The sequence below is a fragment of the Danio rerio genome, chromosome 4 (genome assembly GCF_052040795.2).
Source record: "Danio rerio strain M-AB ecotype USA chromosome 4, GRCz13ab, whole genome shotgun sequence".
NCBI classification, from domain to species: Eukaryota; Metazoa; Chordata; class Actinopteri; order Cypriniformes; family Danionidae; genus Danio; species Danio rerio.
In genome coordinates, this window is record NC_141024.2 from 57174001 (window position 1) to 57180000 (window position 6000).

Below are 6000 nucleotides of genomic sequence, written 5' to 3' on the forward strand. Positions count from 1 at the left end.
GGGTTGGTGAAAATGAAAATGATACAAGGAATTTAATGTGGGAGGAAGTTTTAAAGGGAATGGAGAAAAGATTACATTTCTGGAAATTAAGAGGTTTGTTTTTAAAGGGGAAAGTTTTAGTTTTAAATTCCTTATTTTTATCAAAAATGTGGTATGTTTTAGGTACAGTGAGTTAAAATGTTTTATTGGAAAAATTAAAATTAAAAATTAAAGAAATGCTAAATGAATGCTAAATGAAATGGGGATTGAAAATGAGGTTGTTGATGAGGAATGGGAAACATTATTTTTATTTGGTTGGAAACAGATGGTAAAAACACAAGGTTCATAAACTTCATTTTAACAGTTGCAAGAAATGTGATATGGAATAGAAGGAATATTGTTAAACAAAAGAATGGCAAATTGTCTGTGTAAATTGTTTCAAAGAAAAATGTCTGAACTGCTTAATACTCTTTTCTATTATTGTAACATGAATGACAAGATTGATGTATTTGAAAAAGACTTTTTAAAATGGAATACATATGTTCAAATGGCTTTATATAATGTAAATGTATTATTACCTGAATGTAACTGTTTTTAATTTTTGATATAAAATATAGAAAAAAAAAAAGAAATGCCCGATCTCATCTGAACTCGGAAGTAAAGCAGGGTCGGGCCTGGTTAGTACTTGGATGGGAGACCGCCTGGGAATACCAGGTGCTGTAAGCTTTTCGAAGTCCTTCATTTGGCAGCTGATAGACTTCCCCATGTCACAGCTTCGCTGCCATTATTTTTTCTCGCCTTCAAGGGCATTGTTTCTGTCGGTGGTGTGTCGATGCCAGCTGAGCTGCGTCCTTCCCTGGTGCTGCGCCTGTTTTAAATAGCCAACGCTTGACAGCCTCTTTCGCTTACGGCCATACCACCCTGGAAATGCCCGATCTCATCTGAACTCGGAAGTAAAGCAGGGTCGGGCCTGGTTAGTACTTGGATGGGAGACCGCCTGGGAATGCCAGGTGCTGTAAGCTTTTCGAAGTCCTTCATTTGGCAGCTGATAGACTTCCCCGTGTCACAGCTTCGCTGCCATTATTTTTTCTCGCCTTCAAGGGCATTGTTTCTGTCGATGCTGTGTGGATGCCAGCTGAGCTGCGTCCTTCCCTGGTGCTGCGCCTGTTTAAAATGGCCAACGCTTGACAGCCTCTTTCGCTTACGGCCATACCACCCTGGCAACGCCCCCTTGAGTTTGACTGAGTCATTGCTTTCAAGGAAGTGTGAGGTGGCAGTAGGGAGAGAAAGGCTCTCCCATTTTGATTTGCTTTATTGTTTTTTTCTTGATTTTGCTTAAATTAAATTGTATTAATTTTGTTTAGTTTTAGTTAAACCCCAGACAGTGTTATCTGTTTGGGGTTAAAACGTTTTGAAAGGATGGACACTTTGGTAAAGGAACTGGAACTGAAAATGGACTATGGCAGCATGGACAAAGCTACTCCTGAAAACAACAATTCAAGAGATTCAAACAACGGCATCGACGATAATGACACATGGGCAACTGTTGTGGCAAGAAGGAGGAAAACTAAATCAGACACAAGTAGAGAAGGAAGTGGAGAAATGCAACAAACTAAAGGTAAAGCAAATGCTGAACACTTGGAAAACAGCCAACAAACAAGTCATAGAAATGAGATGATAAACAAACTGAAAAGTCAAGCTAGATTTCAGCGACAATATAAAAAAGAAACAACTTTGACAATGACTGTGAAAGGTCCTGAAAATATCACTGTAACTATGATTATAAAGGCTGTGGAAGATAAGACTGGAATCGGAAAATTGTTTGGACTGAGGAAAAAATCCAATTTTGACTATGAACTAACTATGGAAAATGAAACAGACTGTGATCACTTAATGGATGGACTAATGATTAACCAACAATTTTGTGAAGTATCAAAACTCTGCGCAACTGAGAGAATGGTTTCTTTTTTGAACTTACCCAACTATATTCAAGATAGTGAGATTATCCAAAAGCTGGTGGACTGGGGAGTCTCTCCTATTCTCCCACTGAGAAGAAGATATTATCCAGGAACAACTGTGGCTGATGGAACAAGGTTTATCAGGGTGAAATTTCCAAAAGAAGTTATGAGTCTTCCTTACAATGTAAAGTTTGATACAGAGGAAGGACCAAAATATTTTAGAGTCATACATGATCAGCAGATAAAAACATGCAGATTATGTGGAAGTGCTGAGCATGAAAAAAAAGACTGCCCACAATTTGTTTGTAGAGAATGTCTGGAGCAGGGGCATTTTGCGCGGGACTGTAAAGCCCCACGGTGCCAAGGCTGCAAAAAGACAATACTGTGGTGCAGATGTGAATCGGATGAGGAAGAGACTGGAGTTATGGAAACGAACAAACAAATGGAGAAATCAAGCAATGAAGAACAGGAAGAGGAAGTACAGGAATTACCACCGGATGATTTGAATGAACAAGAAGAGGAGCAGGCCATGAGTGAAGAGGATGAAGGAGATACAGCGGAGACTGAGGCACAAGATCTAATGAAAGACGATGGACACGACATGGAAGAAGAACAAGGAGCAGCAGGTGAAAATACAGAAAGCAGAATTGAGGAAGAGGTAAGCGATGATGATGATAATGAAGAAATAAATATTGGGACTAAAGACAGAACAATAGACAGCATAAACAGAAGACGCAGAAAAACTGTACAATTGAATATTCAGCAAGTGCTTAAGAAACAGAAATTACGAAAGGAAGCAAAAGCAAAACTAAAAACTGACAGAACTGATCTAAGATTTTAGATCATAAAAAATACTAATGATTGATGATTTGTTTCATTTGGATTTTCTTTTGGTTGGATGGCTTGTTTTCTTTTATATTTTTAATGAACAACTTATGTTTGGTTTCAATTAATGTAAGAGGGCTGTCATCCAAAGTGAAGTTTGAAAATGTAATTGCTTTAACAAAAAAATGTGATGTTATATGTATACAAGAGACTGGATGGAATGAAAACATTGTTAAAGATTTTAAAAAATGTTGGGATGGGAAAATATTGTATAATAATGACCCAAATAAGAAAAAAGGCATGGCAATACTAATTAGAAGGGGAATAGGATATACATTTGATGTTTTATTTAAAGATAATTATGGAAGGATTTTAACTATTAAAATTATGAATAAGGATGAAGAAATAACAATATGTAATATACATGCTCCAAATGAAGACTTAGAAAGAGTAACTTTTAATGTTAAAGTGTTTTAATGAGTGGATGGAATAATGTTATTGTTTTAGGAGATTTTAATACTGTTTTAGAAAGGATAGATGTAGATGATCATATGGTGTATAGAGCAGATGTTGGAAGAAGAGAACTGAAACACATGATTGAAAAACATAAATATTTAGATGTATGGAGAGAGAGAAATAGAGCCAAAAGAGAATACTCAAGAAGACAGTGGGTGAATACAGTTTTAAAACAAAGCAGATTAGACTATGTTTTATGTACAAGAAATTTAGAATCTTTTATTTCAAATATTTTTTACAAGATTTTTAGCTGTAGTGACCATGATTTTCTGTATGTAATGATGGATTTCAGTGGAGTTGAAAGAGGACCAGGTGTATGGGTGTTTAAAACAGAGCTTTTAAAAAATGATTTTTATAAAATTGAAATGGAAAACATTATTATCAATAGTGTAAATGATGAGTTATATGATGAAGAAATAAGTGTGTGGTGGGACAATGTAAAATTAGAGGCCAAAAGATTTTTAATAGAATGTTCAAAAAAAATGCAGAAAGCCAAAAGAGCTAAAGAAAGACAATTAAACAAAGAATGGGAGAATGAAATGGAAAAGATAACAGAAGGAAATATGGATATTAGGAGAATAGTGATATTAGAAGAGAAACTGAAAAAACTAGAAGAGGAAAAATGTATGGGAGCTAGAATAAGAAGTAAGATAAAAAATACAGTGGAAGGAGAAAGAAGTACAAAGTTCTGAAAAAACACGACAAAAAGCAGATTTGATAAAGAATGTCTCAACAAAAGAGAAAACTGTCAAAGATAAAGAAAGTATTTTAAGAACAGTTAAAGATTTTTATGGAACTTTGTTTAAAGCAAAAGGAGTTCATGAAGAAGATAAGGATTTTTTATTGAATCAAATAAAGGTTAAAGTAAGCGAAGAGGATAAAAAACTGTGTGATAGTGATATAACTGAAGATGAGATAAACGAAGCTATAACACAATTAAGTAATGGGAAAAGCCCTGGTTTAGATGGTTTGTCATCTGAATTTTATAAGACTTTTAAAGATGTTTTAATTACAATTTTAAAAGATCTTTTTATTGCTATTTTTAAAAAAGGACAGTTGAGTGAGAGTATGAAGAAAGAAATGATTAAAATAATTTATAAAAATAAAGGTGATAAAGATGATTTGCAAAGTTATAGACCTTTAAGTATGCTTAATACAGATTATAAAATATTAGCAAAGATTTTAGCAAACAGACTTAAAAAGGTAGTTCCCACTCTTATTACTACTAACCAGGCTTATGGTGTTACAGGTAGAGATATAGCAGACACAGTAACAAGCATCAGAGATTTAATCTGGTACATAAAAGAAAAAAAAGATGAAGGATTTTTATTCAGCATAGATTTAGAAAAGGCTTTTGATAGAGTTGAGCATAGCTATTTATTTGACATAATCCAGAAATTTGGCTTTGGTGAGAATTTTATTAAGTGGATAAAATGTTTTTATACAGATATTTTTAGTTGTTTTAAAATAAATGGATTTTTAACCGACTACATTGAGATTTCTAGATCTATAAGACAAGGATGTCCTTTATCAGCGTTATTATACACATTAGTTGCTGAACCATTAGGCTTAGCTATAAATGGAGAAAAGGAAATTAAAGGGTTTAAAATAGAAATAAATAGAACAGAGCAGAAAATTTTCCAGTATGCTGATGATACCACTCTATTTTTAAAAGATTTTAAAAGTGTTGGAAAAGCTATGGAAATATTTGATAAATATTGTCGAGGATCGGGAGCAAAAGTAAATAAAGAAAAAACTGAATATATGAAGATGGGAAAAGTAGACGTTCCACAAGGAAATTGGGAATATAAAGAACAAAAAAATTACATAAAGATCTTAGGCATTACACTGGGATATGATGAAATTAAAACTAGAGAAATAATTTGGGATGAACTTATAAATAAAATGGAAAAAAGATTATGTTTTTGGAAACAGAGAGTATTGTTTTTAAAAGGAAAAGTACTGGTATTAAATTCTCTTTTTCTATCTAAGATGTGGTATGTTTTAAGTGTTGTTAGTCTACCTACGTGGGTTTATAAGAAAATAAAAACAATGATTTTAAAGTTTTTATGGGATGATAAACCATCTAAAATTGCATATAACACTATAATTGGAAAGGTGGATGAGGGAGGACTAGGACTTATAGATCCATGGATAAGAATGAAAAGCATGAGAATTAAAACATTAAAAAAGTTTTTAAATGAAGACAATATTCCATGGAAAAGCATAGTGAGTTATTTTATTAATAAATGTGGACAAATAGGAGATGATTTCTTATGGATGGCATTTAAAGACCGCATGATAGAAAATATTCCTGAGTTTTATAAAGAGTTGTTGAGAACATGGAAATGCTTTTATAATAATATACAAACTGAGATTGAAGGGAGAAAACTTTATTTACAGCAACCCCTATTTTAAAATCAGAACAATAAAAGCAAAAAGCAAATGTTTTATGAGAACTGGTATGCAGTGGGTTTTAGACAAGTAAAATACATTTTATATGAAATAAAACCTGGGTTTTTACCGACTCAAGCAATAATAGATACACTGGAGGAAATAGAAGATGTAGATGATAAAGAAAAAATTGAAGATCAATACAAGAAGTTAAGATTAGCATTACCAGATCACTGGATCAAAACTATTGAAGAGAATGAAAAAGAAACTGAAAATAGAAAAATAAAAGTTTTTTTAAAAATGGATGAAGATAAAATTAATATCAATG

At 33.0% G+C, this 6000-nt stretch overlaps 2 protein-coding genes and 1 non-coding gene across 3 annotated transcripts in view; 2 read left to right on the plus strand and 1 right to left on the minus strand.

Annotated features, from left to right (window-relative positions):
* Positions 1–6000, plus strand: part of zgc:113135 — a 1020739-nt gene that overhangs the window by 622968 nt on the left and 391771 nt on the right. The window lies entirely within an intron of this gene.
* Positions 1–6000, minus strand: part of LOC101886882 (gastrula zinc finger protein XlCGF57.1-like) — a 513813-nt gene that overhangs the window by 426062 nt on the left and 81751 nt on the right. The window lies entirely within an intron of this gene.
* Positions 883–1001, plus strand: LOC137493480 (5S ribosomal RNA). The gene has a single exon (XR_015488637.1). It is a non-coding gene; the product is annotated as a 5S ribosomal RNA (ribosomal RNA).